This window comes from Pezoporus wallicus, unplaced genomic scaffold (assembly GCF_028554395.1).
Source record: "Pezoporus wallicus isolate ANWC-B61680 ecotype Strahan unplaced genomic scaffold, APGP_CSIRO_Pwel_v1 contig_3952, whole genome shotgun sequence".
Lineage (NCBI taxonomy): Eukaryota > Metazoa > Chordata > Aves > Psittaciformes > Psittacidae > Pezoporus > Pezoporus wallicus.
Window position 1 is genome coordinate 4271991 of NW_026635034.1, and position 12333 is coordinate 4284323.

General features: G+C 46.1%; 1 protein-coding gene across 2 annotated transcripts in view; it reads left to right on the top strand.

Annotated features, from left to right (window-relative positions):
* Positions 1–553: 553 nt before the first annotated feature.
* ACAN (aggrecan) overlaps positions 554–12333 on the top strand; it is a 48716-nt gene continuing 36936 nt past the window's right edge. Inside the window, exons 1-2 of one of the 2 annotated variants that reach the window (XM_057423371.1) lie at positions 554–1024; positions 1126–1384. The gene's annotated coding sequence lies outside the window, so the exon portion shown is untranslated. Of the gene's footprint in view, positions 1385–12333 lie in introns of both variants that reach the window. The other variant, XM_057423452.1, reaches the window with a different exon arrangement.

Consider the following 12333-nt stretch of genomic DNA (forward strand, 5'->3'; position numbering starts at 1 on the left):
CTTCAAACCCAAGATCCCTGCCCACCCTCAGTTTTCACCATTGAAGTACAATAAGGTTTTCAATCAGGAGAGTTTTCTCAATTATGAAAACCCCATCATCTTCCCACCTCCTCCCAGCTGCCATCTGGCTCCTTTGCAAACCACGATGTGGGCCTGCAGCAACAAACTCATTCCCTCCTCCCCCAAGCACAGCTTTATCTCCCACTCTCAGGTATCAGCATCCCTCACAGAAAAATAAATCAAAGCACATTATATCACCAAAAATGCCAAGGACTCACTTACAGAATCATCCCCAAAGTTTTAGAGCGCTCAGCTGCTACCATTACCAGGAGCTTGCAAGCTCTGTGCTTCTCCTCAAACAGCTTGTAAGCAAATTGACCCCCAATGCCCTCCCTTGCCTTTATATCACCTATCAGTAATTGACGCAGCAGATGCTCTCCATTTCTTAATGTTGAGCAACCCTTTATTCCCTCCCTTGCTCTTCATCAAGCTCTCTTACTATCACCTGCCTCTTTCGCTGTAGCACCTATTGAAAGCATGTAAGAGGCTTCCCTAAACTTTCCTGTTGCTGCTCTCTCCGGGCTTCCCGGTAAATGTGTTTCTGCTCAGACTGCAGTGATATTGACTGCATTGCAGGCACACGCATACTTCGCTCAGGTTCCTTAATTAGCTTCATCTTATTTTAGTTTGTGTAAACCACGTTCTCTTTTTATTACATAAACTATTTCTTCTCTCTCAACCACTTGTGGTGCTCCAGGCAGTTTGCTTCCAAACCAGAGGGCTAAATTTAATCCCCCACTCCCCATTCAGCTTTCTCCTTTTGCAGTATTTTTTTTTTTGTATTTTTTTCTTTTCTTTTTTTGGGTTGGTTTGGGGTTTTTTTTTTCCCCTCTTTCCAAGAGGCTGGGCTTCCTTTTCTGTCCATAAGCCCTCCTATTTCCCCCTGCCCCCTGGATGCCTGCCTACCTTTACTCTAAAATCCAGAGGAGGATCCAATACACTTAGTTTGCCAGCTCTTCAAGAGGTATCTAAGGAGGCTGACAGGAGTTTGATGGTCTCTCTTGCAGCCAGTGGCAGCTAACGTGGTCTGAAACCCTCTCTCTCTTTTTTGCCATTCACACACAGTACTTACTCTTCGAGCCTGCTGCTGCTGCCACTGCCTGAAAGGACCTGAAATACCACACAGGGAATTCTGATTTCTTCTGGGGAACCAGGGAAAGGACAAAAAGAAAGGCAGGAAAACTCATCTGGAGATTGTGAAGAAGACATACAGTAACAGCAAGAAGTGGCAAGCTCTTTCCTTCTTGAATGCTGAAAAAGACCTCGTTTCTCTGCCAGGTGTATGGGACTTAGATTCTGGAAGCACTGCACTGAACTGTTAAAGGTAAGGTGTTGCACTTTTCTCCCTCCTCTCCCTTCGGTATCTTTTTACTCAACTTCCCTGTGCCTTTCCTCAGTGCTCTGAGGATGCAAGCTCTCAGTCAGTGGATTGGTTGTTTCCCTGGTGAGGGAAATGTGAGCGAAGTTGTAAACTGATTGAGTCCGCGCTTCTCCACGGAGTTTCCCTTCCGCAAGCAGCACGTTGTGAGTAGGGAGCCTGTGCCTGGAGTGCTTCTGCAATGGTCCTCACCAACAACCCGTCCGTTACAGAGAGCAAACCGGTAGTAGGAGGCAACGACTGTGTGTCAAGTTTGTTAGTTGGCTTGGGGAAAGGAAGAAAAGCCAGCCATAAGCTTGAGAGATTCCTATAGCCAAAACCACGAGGTGGGAGAGCAAAGACAGCATTATCCAGGTTATCCCTCCCCGAAAGACCCTCCAACCCGCTGATGCTTCTTTGTGATGGATTTCAGCTCCCTCTCGAGCCCTGGTGATGTGTCTGATCCTGCTTCTGAGCACTGGGGAAGGAGGCGAATGACTTGTTGCGAGTGTCCTAAATGGCTGTGGGGTTTTTGATGGTTTTTGCTTTGATCAGTGCCATTGCTTTGCGATAGGGTGATCTCTGAGCTAGAGGGGTGTTAAGCTCTGTAGGGGCTGAGAAGTTCAAAAGAGAATGAAAAGAGCCTGGATGCTGGAGGGTTTGACCGCGCTCCCCTTGCATGGGGATGGCAGGGACTGGTGGTTGGCAGAGTCCCCTGGGTTAGTTCCAGTTAGCTGCTTCAGGCGTTACTCAGTACCTGCCCTCTTTCCAAAGCTATTTGCAGATGAAGCATATTTTTAGCAGTGGTTTTCAGGGAGCTGAGCTTTTCTGCAGGAGTGGACACAGCAAAAAAGGCTGTGATTTTGGGAATCTTTACCAGAAATTTCATTGTTTCATTAATCTACTAGTTTTAAGACTTTTCATTTAAACCTCGTTCCAAATAGCCCTCGACACGTAGCAGAAAGCAATGCATTCTAACCTTTCCCTTTTGAACGGTCTGGCCAAAAAAACTTCAGTCTGAAAAGCTTTCCCTAGCTTTCTAAAATAGCTTTGCCAGATGTGGAAAAGGGGGGAACATCCCACAGCAGAATAGTTGGGAGAGCAGAATTTTTTAGCATTCCTCACTACTTTGGTTTTCTTCTATAAGCTCAGGATGCTGGATGGGCAGAGGGGCTGAGGTTCAGGGGCTGAGTAGGATGGTTTTTCAGATCCCATGTGCTTTTGGAAGCTGAACTACTTGTTTCTTTGCTTTGGTTGTTTGATGTTATATTTTCCTGCTGGTTTCAAGAGACTGCATCCACCTGATAAGTTAAAGGGGACATGTTGCCCCTTTCTGAGAGGTTTCGTGTTGCTGTCGGTATAGAAAGGGGAAGGCATCACCTCCCACCGTGGCTGGGTAAGAGGTGAGGGCTGGAGATGTACCTGTGCTGGCTGAGGGCTCTCAGCAGCCTGAATGGTCTAGAGGGGGAAAAACTCCATCTGTTCCACTTGAAATGCTGTTTAATGTTTCCTATAATCGCCTCCGTTTACAGTAGCAGGGTTTGACAGCAGCGCAAGGGCTGGAGGATGGATGGGCAAAGAGAGCCAACGAGATAGGAAATTGAGGAGTGAAAGAAACAGAGGGGAAAAACCTACTAAGGAAAAGAGCACATTAAATGAAGCTCCACAGACTTAGAGATGCCAGAGAAAATAGCAGCTCATCACTGTAAAATACTACTTAATTAGTGAGGAACACTAAGGGGTTTAGAGGCAAAGAGGATGAATGGTATCACTTAAAAGGCAGAAACGAATGAATGAATGTGTAAATGAAAAGAGAGACCAGATTGTCGTTCAATGCTCTGGTATCACCCAGGGATGCAGATGATAGTCGGAAACCGTGGGGATTCCAAAATCCACTCCATTATTGGTATTTTCTCGCCTTTTCTCTCTCTGGGGCAGACGAAAGTTGCTCACATCCAGTGACTTCATTGCCTGACTTACAGTGAGCTGGTTGGTGTAGGGCCAACTGGTCCCCCTGTAAAAATCAACGGGACCTTTCTTAGCTGCCTGAGACATCTTTTCCACCCTTCTCTGTCTCCTCGCATCCCCCTTTCCCTCGCCAGTAGTGGGACGTCTGCCTCACCACAGGACAGCTTTCCCCAAGCTGCTCTCTTCTTCCTCCTCCTCCTCCTTTCCACCCCCTCGATCCCGCTGCAGCCTCCACGTGTGAAACAAGCCGGGCTGTGTGTGCCGCTCTCAGGCAGCTTCCCAGCAGCAGCAACAAAAGCCGTGTTCATAGCGGGGCTGGACCACATACGGAGCCAGCGCTCGACGGCTGCCGAGCAGCCCAGAGCAGCCGGGGCTGTTTAAAGAGTGAAAGAGAAGAGACACAGCAAAGAGAGGGAGCTGTTATAGGCTTAAAAAAAAACCACCCTAAGAAACCCTTGAGCCCAGTGCAACAACGGAAACCTTACAGTTTACTTTTAAAAACTCAGTGCTTCCTTGTGAGAGGGCAGAACAGCTCAGCCTGTGTGCGCGGGGCAGGTCTGCGGGCTCTGCCTGTGTGCACAAGGGCGGGTGTGTGAGCGCTGCCTCCCCTCCCTCTCAATGGGCTCACAGTATAAATCTAAAGAAGCTTTTTGTTGGGCTGATGAATAGGCAGGGGTTTTGTCGTGCTCCCCGCGCAGCCTTTTTTGGGACGCTGAGATTTATTTTTTTTTTTTTTTAATTCCCTGTGCTTTTTGTTGGGTTTACCCTTTTTAAGGGAAATTTCCATTTCTCTTTTGCATGATGTTCACCCTCCCTGATGTTGCTCCATACAGAGCAGAAGGTGGAGGGAAGGGTGAGGAATACCAAAATCGTCTGGCTTGGGTACCCCAAGAGCCTCCATGTGCTTTAGCTGTTGAAATGCCCCAAGGTGCTAAGTAGCAGCCTATGGAATGCCTTGCTCCAATTTCCTTCCCCTGCTTTGCAAGCTCAACCACTGTGCAATTGGCTTCAGTGATCTAATGCTCCTGATGGCTTCAACCCATTGATGGAGGCAGCTGGAACCGTGTCACAGCCCCTGTGACCAAGCGAGGACAAGGGAGATGATGCAAGTTGAGCAACTAAGTCCAGAAGCCATCAGGCTCCTGCTGCTTAAGGTCTGTGGAAGTAGCCTGGGAGCCGACTTTGCCTGTGGGTTTCTGCCTTTGCTGGAGGCTGGCTGAGGAGGAAACCTGGCTGTGCTTAGGAGCTGGAGGGGAGGACAGAGCAGAGGCCACAATAAGGACTCTGCTGAGAAGGGAGCAAGAGATGAAAGCAGAGATGTGGAGGACCCTCTGACAAGCATAATCTTGTGGGTGTTCACAACTGTTGTTGCTCTTCATCAACCAAGGCATGGCAGCTCATGACTTTTCTACCCAGCCCAGTGCAACATGAGTTGGTTGAAGTACAGGGAACTTTGGCAGAATTAACTCAGGTGAAGCATCCCACCCTGCTTCTCGGTTCCCCCCAGGTTGCCACTGTGTCCTGAGAGTGTGGAGGCTTACGATGGAAATAAGCATTGATTGGTGTGAAGAACTTGGGTGATGAGATGACCCAGGAGAGGCAGGTCTGTGTGGGTTAACCTGGTAAAGTTACTTGCTGTGACAGTGAGGCACTGGATGAATCTTGAATACGAGGAAAGGCACTTGCTTCAACAGAGTCCATATCAGGCAACACAAGACAAAAGGGCATCTGCAAGAGAAACCATGTCTTATCATAGGGATGAAGTGATCAGGCAGGAAATGTCTTCTTGGCAGGGTAGTGCTCATCGGTTAGGCCTGAGAGGAGTAAAGCTGTCTATTAAGCCATGCCCAATAAACCTAGCTTACATTAGCGGGAGAATATGGAATGTAAATACTCATGCTTCGAGGCATAAGGTAACCACTAAATGCCTAGTGTTAAAAGAAACTTCCTCCTCAGCAATTTATTCCCTATTTTTTGATGATGAGAACTTTGCTCTGAAGCTGGTGATAGAGGTCTTGTCCAAGACAGGATCCTGGCCTGAACACACCATTGGTTTCATCTGGTCTGGCAGTTTCCATGTGCCTTTGGCTTCTCCAATGCCCTTGCTTAGCACTGGGTAGAGGACTTGGGCACTTTTTTATCAGCAGTGTAGAAAGCCCCTGAAGGACAGAAGGAATTGTCTGTGAAGGCTGCAGGAAATACAGATTTGCCTTAATAGGCGAGAAATGTAAATAGGAATAATTTGACAGGGTTGAAATATAAAACCATAGGGAAAACCAACAAGAAATAACCAATGAACATCTGACTGAGGTCAGATCGAAGACTGGATGGAGGAAAAGGTGTATAAAGGGAATGCAGAGGTCAGAAGCTGATAAGCAGGTGAAAATGACGGTGCTGATCCCTTCCAGCTGGAGCTCCCATCCATCATTCACACCTCCAGCCGCTGTGCTGGTGATTGAATAGCCTGTAATCCACAGCAAAACCCTGCTGCTCCTGCTGGGATCCTGCACAGGGTCAGGGATAAACACTCTCCACAACCCTGGAAATCCCCAGGCACCGCAGGCTTTGTACAGGGCAGGGGCATATCCAGCAGTTTTGCTGGCACATATCTATTGACTTCAGAAGATTACTCTTGCTTAGCGGTCCTGTGGCACAGCATTTGTAGATCTAAGTGTAATTAACATTACATCATCTGCACCACGGCTTCAAGGTTGAGATAACCACGTAGTTCACATATTGGAAATTACAGGACGGCTTTCACATAAATGATGAACTGTCACTGTTCCTTACCCCAGAAAAATACTTTCTGTGGTGTTTGGTGTATAAATAATACCCTGTACCTCTATAGCACTCGGCTTCAAAGTCATTCTTCAGTGCTGTACCATAACGAATACCCTCCCATTCTGTAATAACTGGTCTGCAGATGATGTTTTCTCCTCTGACGTAAATTACACCATGCAGCTACAGCCACTGCTGCTGTTGCATTCAGTCTGGTTTGTAAATAATACCCTTTCCCTGCCATTGTATCTGGGGTTCAAATAACACCCTGTCTTCTTGCAGTAGTTGGTATGTAAGTGTCACCCTAATCCTGCTCAGTACTTTGAAGTGCACAGAGCATCCTGCTGCCTCAGAACAAATTGCAGCCTTCCCCTCTGTAGTATTTGCCCTCTAACTGTTACCCTGCTGTTATGTATAGCACTTATTGTATAAATAATAGCCCGCTGCCTTGTAGTAAATGATATGTAAGTGATACTGTCAGACTGCAGGGAACTTAGTCTGCTAATACTGCTTACTACAGTGGCATTAGATAATACAGCAGAGCTGTGCATTGAGGGATATTGGGCTACCAGCTCGGCCCTCTGGCACTGTTACTTGGGTCTCCTATCAAAACCCAGGGTGGTCAGAAACCACAGAGCTGGAGTTATCCTACAACCATCCCTGTGTGTCAGCAGGAAAGCGGGTCAACCTTTGTTTAGCCAGCTAGCCCATGGGATCTAGATCCTTTATGGTGTCTGTTAAGATCAGGATCTGCTTTGCCAGAGACAGGGCAAAATCCTTGTCCCTTCACTATTCCCAGATTCCCTGCTGTCTGCCTCCTGAAAACCCCACTTGATGCTAGCTAACAGCAGAGATCACCTCTGCTAACAGCAGTCTCAGCATATGCTTTCCTGCCTCTTACAGGACATCATGAGGTGATCCAGCACATCAATAATGTTGAGTCATGTTTAGCAGAGGACAGAGGCATCTTCATTGCTCTTATTGCTTAGCTTTGAATCTGCCCAGCATTTTGAAATGCTCCAGACCAACCTCAGCACATCCCTGAGACTACAGCTCTATGCTGTGTTGTACCCATTTCATCTGCAGAATTATTCCCATTGGTACACCAATGGGCATGCATACGGTCCTTTATATCTTTCTAAAGTATGTGAATGCTGGTTTGAGCCATTCTCTTGCTGTATCCAGGCAAGCATGCGTGGATTATAGGCACAAAGATCTCAGTCAGCCATGTTCTCCATTGTTTAGTTGATTTTCAGTGCTGTTCTTCCAGCTCTCACTAACGTACCCAAAGTAACTTTGGCTTAGCTACTCCAGGCACCATCACCACTCTGACCATAGAGCACTGAGTTCAGTGTGGGCTACAAAACCTTCCTGAGAAGTGAGATAAGTTCGCAGGTGAGCTGTGCTGGATATCACACTGCCACAGCATGGTGCTTACTATGGGAAACTGACTTTTTCCCTTGAGACCTCGTTTCAAAGAGGTGAGAGTTTCTGCCCTTTCTTCTGCTACCCCTACCTGATAGTCTCTTTTAGTTAAGGTCTGTAGGCAGACGTGGTATCTCTAAGATCAGCTGAGAGCACTGGAAAACAGAGGTGCTTTAGCTCACACGAGCCCCTTTTCCATCTTTTCAATCCACACAGACTGCGTCACTTCTGCTCTTGCTTTGGCCAGTTCCATACGCTTTCCACTGGCCTCCTGCTTTGAATAAACACATCAAACCAACATAAATCTATGTGCTTTATGAATGTTGTGCTCAGCCCTTTCTTTCTGAGGTGCTAAGGTCCTCCGCTCCCCCTGCATCCTCTGTGGCAGCTCATCTGTTCATGTGTTGTTGGAGAGGGGGTGTTTTGGCAGCTTCAGAATCACAGTCTAGCATCAAAGACGAGAAGGTTAAAAGATCATGCTTAAAATGGAAACAGCTTTCTCATCTTGCAGTCTCGGAGTAATGCTGAAGCTTTGCTCATGCTTTCATTGTGTGTATTGGTGAAAGCAAAGGCACTCAAATACATTGGTTGGCACCTTCTTGTCAGTCTTGGCACAGTTTGTTTCCAATTTCTCCTACTCTTTGACTGGATTGCTCCCTGTTCTCCAAATAGGGCTGATGTTTCCTGTGGATCTGCAGTACCTCGTTCGTTAGAGGTGTCTCTCTCATCTGTGCTGTTGGTGTAACTAAACAATAATATTTTGAAGCTGATTGGGTATCGGGGCCATTAGACTGTCAGATGGATGATTGCATTTGTCTCCTTTACACAATTATGTCCTTTCCCAGAAGTTGTTTTAAGGACTCAAATCCATGTTTTGCAGGAGCCCAAAGACAGAGAAGCACTTCTGTAAATTCCATGAGGTGCCTCACTCCATTTCCATCTTTAACTTCTGAAACACCATGGGCCGTTTGCAGGCTACCAGAGCTTTACTGAACAACCTTGACGTTCTCGGAGATCCCACAGCATCTCACGAGAGCGCGCTGTATCTTTTGCTGTTGTCTCCAAACTTGTATTCAAGATCTCCTAAACTCATTTAAGAAGCCATCTGCTAGGTTTGTTTATGACCAGTGGGGCTTGTTTCTCTTTCTCTCCAAAATACTTGCTTATACTTGTAATTTCTCTTTTGCTACATCCTTACAGTAGGAAGGAGCTTGCATTGAGTCTTTCAGAGACCAAGCACTATGAGCACAGCCATATGTCCAACATGGCTTTTTTAATGTCCCTAATGCTGCACACTTGAGAGCCGCTGGGCAAACCTGGTCTCTGCATGGACCAATCCTTATGGCCAGAACAAGCATCAGTTGTAGCCCCTCACCTTCCCACTATACTTCCGCCAAAAATCATTAGCTTAAAGCATGACACATTCAGCCATGTTTGCAAAAATGCTCATTCTAAATGCTACAGAATGCTTGTTTTGAGCATTTAGCTGCCAAATAGTTTTCCTGAACATCACTCCTGTTGCTTATTTAGATAGTGTGGATCAATGTGCATTAATGTTGTGATAGGATTTTTTAGTTGCAGCTATGGAATTACCACAATTCTGAGACAATGCCCTAATGTTATGTATGGTCAGATGCAGTTCTCATACGGTGTGTAAAAGCCAAACAGGATTTTCCTTGCTATAGTGTCTTATGCAATTAATTCTGCTGTCTGAAAGCAGAGTGCTCTGTACAGATTTGTGGAGATTTAGACTTCCTTTTGAGAGCTCTCCCTGCTGTCTGTTGGGGACTTGCAAGCAGTTACTTGTCTAGACCAAGTTTTAATACTAGAACTCGGGCTTAATGCTCCTAACCTCAGAGGTAAATGGCACCTTTTCCATTGATTCCACTGGTAACTGGACCTGGCCACCAGATGATTTACCTGCCCACCTTACTGGAAGAATTACAAGACAGTTTGGTTAAAATAGATCATAATTATTACTTGCCTTTGAATTGGTCTTTTATGCCAATAGTATAAAACTGATTTTATTCTTATACAGTTTCACTTGCTAATGTTGTGTGTCTGAGTTAAAATAGAAGCGTAGGGTGCTCCAGGATCCATTTTAAAGCCCGCATCTCCTCCATCCAGTGCTGGAGCGTGTTTGCAGGTTTGAAACACTTTGTGAGGCAGTTATTTTACCTACAAGGGGATCTGTGTCGGTGCCTTTCTGTTCTCCGAAATGTGGGCGCTCTTGGTTTAAGCTTTTCCACGTACCTCTGGAAAAACAACATTTTCTGCTGCCCTTACAGAGCTCTTCACCAAACACTGGGCAATGTTTTGGCACTCTCCCTCAACCACATCTCATACACAGGAATGTATTTGCCTCTCAGAAAACTTTGTATTCCTATGTAATTACTGGTTTGGTTTCCTCCATACCTTGCTTTCTCTTTCTGAAGGTATGACTGATTGACTTTGCTTAGCAAACTGTAGATTGGAGCTTAGCAGTAGCTTTCCAAACGTCTGTGGCTTATATCAAGGTTAAATTTCTTTCTCTTCACAGTCTACACATCACAGAATGATTTTATATTTCATGTAAGGGCATTGCTTTTGTGCAGGGTTCTTGTGGTCTCCCCAGATTCACATTTGGGCTCTCTAGGTTTGGTCAGCAGCATACTTTCTAGATTGGAAGACCTCTAAGGCAGGGACTGCTGTCTGCCTGTGCTGGGGTTATTCAGTGGAGCCCTGAGATCTGGGCTGTAAAGAAAAGATTATTGATATGCATTCATTGACCCTAGACTCAAACTAATTTTGGTGAGGCTAATTGTCTCAGTCTTGTTCTCTCTTTCAATGTCACATCACAGTTCCTTCAGTACCTAAACCCATTTATAAATTCATGCATATGCAGACAGAAAGCTTTCTATCTATGTGACATCCATTCAGGTCAAAGAGTTTGGCTGTTTCTCAAGTGCAGTGTTTCTCTCCAGGCCAGTTTCACTGTGTTTGAAGGGAACAGACCTTTCAGTTAGGGCAGAGTTTGGTGAACCACCGAGATCTCCTTTGGGAAAAGGCGAAAGGCTGTGATTGAGTTTTAGACTGAAGAATGGGTCTGATGCTTGGAAATTTATCCTTTAACTTTTGCTGCTTGTTTCAGAAAGTGTTTGTTTGAAGGGTTTTCTGAGGCAAGCTTTGCCCTAACCTAAAATGGACGTTTTGGCCAGGGAGCTAAAATGCTTCTGTCACTTATTGCCTTTCCTATGCAGAGGGGTCTCATTCTGTTTTCTGCCGGGTGGATGAATACATCACCCAGAGACCAACATCCACCTTCATGGAGGGGCCAGTGGCTAGAAGAGAACAATTTCCTAGGCAACTTTTCCATCTTCTTGCTCCTTCCCTCCAGCTCCCTGCCAGTCTCATAAAGTAGGACTCAAAGCTTTTGAGGTCTCTGATGGATGGTCTTTTCTCTGTGGCAAACCCAAAACAAACTTGTATGTCTGTGAACTACTTTGTCGTTATCTTCTTTCTTGTCATGTGTTGTTTTCTGCTGTACAATTTGGCTTGTACAGCAAAAGCATCGCTATAGTAGAAAAAAACAAGAGAGATTTATTTTCTGCCTTGAGTCCCTGTTGGTTTCTTCCCAAGAAGAAAAGAACAGGCTGAACCACAGGCAGGAGTTACTGTTCAGATAAAGTGACTTGACAAGTGAATAGGAGCAGTGGATGAATGTCCATACTCAATGGGACTGCTCCTAGCAAGGAGAGCTGAGCATCTCTCAGTGCTCCCAGCATGGCAAAATCCCCTTGGAATAACTGGTGCAGGACAGGGCAGTTGACTGTGCTTTGAGGTACCTCAGTTCCCCTAAAGGAATGGAGCAACATTAAAATAAACAGGGAACTTATTGACTGAGTCTGTTAAATTGAGTTAAATACACACTGTGTGTCTTGGCGAAGAGGGAAGAGTGTCCTGTGTGCCAGAACAGTCTCCTGGTACATGAACAGTTTGAGCATGTAAAAAAGGAAGGAATTGTGCAGGGATATAGAGCTACTGGGTGCTGTGAGATGGTGCTGGCTGGAGGCAGGGGGGGGTGTGTGTGACTGGGGATGAATATAAAGGAAAAGCCTGGAAGAAGAGAGAGCTGATGAGGCTTTAACAGGGCCTTAAGCCCTCCATACACAGGAAAGCCCCTGGTTTGTACTGATAGACATAGACACTGCCCCTGCTCAGCACCCGCCTTCTGCAAGGGCTGGTCCCTGGAAGGGAGGTGAGGGGAGCACAATGTCCATGGTCCATGTAATCTTCCACTACTGCTAAAGCTGGGAGAGCTGCTCTAGGAGGAAATGAGAGAAGACAACAAACCATTCCCGTGCTGGTCTGCGCCAGGTGGTTTCAGGGGGTGCAGTGCCAAGGCATTGATTAAGTTTTCCTAGAACCAGAGATGGGAGTGAAAAGCTGCTTCTCTCTCTTAATCCTTCCTGTACCATTCAATCTCCCAGATTGGTACAAGCTGCCATGGCTGGTTTGTGCTCAGTCTAGTTGTCAGGGGTTTGCTGGCAGAGGAAACTGAGAAGTAGGAGAGTCTTCCTCAACACAGCCAAACCCTCATTATAGTCTGAATATGAAGTCTGTGGCCTCTTTATACTGTGTGCCGTCTCTGTAAACTGGAAGGCAAAGCCAGCCCAGTGCCTCCAAAATTGAGGTTCATTATATCAGTCCCAGACAGCAGACATCTTTGAAAACCTACTCTGTTTTGGTACAGACCCCTTCTTCAG